Here is a 2047-nt window from a genome sequence, read left to right on the forward strand (position 1 = left end):
ACCCTTCCCAAGAACAATTAAAACCTCGAGTCGCATACCTCCCCAAATCCGGTTGCATGCCCAAGAATGGCAGCAAATGGGGATGGTTTCGACTCTACATTTCCAGGAATAGAGAAAATAAAACCCCAAATTCTCATTTCTTGAGTAAGATTCAGAAAGGAAAAGAAAACAATTAGGAATTTTTGGGTCTAGGAAAGCTACAATTTGAAAGATTTGATTTAGAGATGCATGCAAGACCCAAGTCACCCGAAGGTGCAATCGGTTCCTAGAATGTAAGAACTCTCTTCTTCTCTTTTGGGATTAAAAAGGTTTCTGGGTCACAGATTATCATCTAATGAAGACATATACATGTCTTCGATGGATAATCTCACCATCTTTAAATTCTAAAACTTGAGTTGAGCAGGAAGAGAAAATAGGAATTTGAACACTTTAAAGAGGTATAGATGACTTTAGGAGCATACCTTTTTGAAGACGAGGCAGAAAGAACAATTCGAACACAGCAGCGATCCTAAACTTGCAGGGAGAAGAGTTCGGCTCAAAGGTGATGAACTTTTTASAGAGGGAGAACGAGAAAAGCTTAAAGCTTTTTGAATAAAGAAGAGTTTTTAAAAGAGAAGGGGGGGTATTTATATGAGGCTTCTAGAAGAGTATTGGGCTGGGCTCTAAAGGCCTAATCCCAAGGATTTATACATTTCTTTAATTTAAGACCCAAAAATCTAAAATAACCAAAATGTCCAAGTTTGGAACAAGACCAACTGCCGTACATAAATGATCAAGTGTGGGCAACCAGCGCTTCAGAAAGAAGACAACAGAGCCTCTGCGAAGAAAAGACGCCAGAGCTTCTGTGAGGAGACACAGAGCTTCTGCAAAGAGATGCCAGAGCCTCTGTGAAGACACACAGAGTCTCTGTGAAGAGTTGCCGGAGTCTCTATGAAAAGACACAGAGTCTCTGAGAAGAGTTGTCGGAGTCTCTGTGAAAAGATAGAGTCTCTGAGAAGGGTTGCCGGAGTCTCTATGAAAAGACAACAAAGCCTCTGTAGATAGTACCAGAGCCTCTTTGTCTGTCACCAGAGCCTCTGTGGCTGACGTTAGAGCCTCTGATCGAATAGGCAACCTCTTCAAGATCATACTCTGGATAAGGTTAATCCTAAAAGACTTAGTTTTCTAATAAAGATTCCGAAATAAGGTCCTAACCTGGAAATCCAAAAGTGCAGAGTTGTWACAGCCTCCCCAACTCAGAAAAATTTCGTCCCAAAATTTAATCGTCTGCGCTTCAATTCATGGTTGGCTTAAGAAGAGGTGGGGATACTTGTTCTTCATGAAGTCTTCCCTTTCCCACGTATACTCCGGTCCATTCTTAGAACTCCAATGAACCTTCACGATGGGTATTCTACTATGTCTCAGCTGCTTAATTTTTCTATCCATAATCTCCAAGGGTTTTTCAACAAAATGCAGTTGATCAAAAACTTGCAAGTCTTCCAGGGGTAAAACCTGGGTTTCATCTRATAGSCATCTCTTGAGATTCGATACGTGGAATGTATCATGGATAGCGCTCAACTCTTGGGGCAGATTTAACTTATATGCTACTGGTCCAATTCTTTCTATTATTTCAAWAGGACCAATATAGCGAGGGCCCAACTTGCCTTTCTTTCCAAAACACATAACTCCCTTCCAAGGCGAGACCTTTAGAAAAACTTTATCACCTTTCTGAAATTCTAAAGGCTTCCTCCGATTGTCAGCATAGCTTTTCTGTCGATCCCTAGCAGCCTTGAGTCGATCCGTGATTACCACGATCTTATCGGTGGTTTATTGGATAATATCGGGTCCAGTTAATTATTTATCACCAATTTCTAACCAACATATTAGGGATCTGCATTTGCGCCCATATAAGGCTTCATAAGGCGCACATTGAATGCTAGTATGGTAACTGTTGTTGTAAGCAAATTCCACTAAAGGAAGATGCGTGTCCCAACTTCCACCAAATTCCAAAACACAGGCCCGCAACATGTCTTCCAGAGTCTGTATGGTTCTCTCTGTTTGTCCATCC

This window comes from Cynara cardunculus (assembly GCF_001531365.2).
Source record: "Cynara cardunculus var. scolymus isolate 2C chromosome LG 2, CcrdV1, whole genome shotgun sequence".
In the NCBI taxonomy this organism is placed as follows: domain Eukaryota; kingdom Viridiplantae; phylum Streptophyta; class Magnoliopsida; order Asterales; family Asteraceae; genus Cynara; species Cynara cardunculus.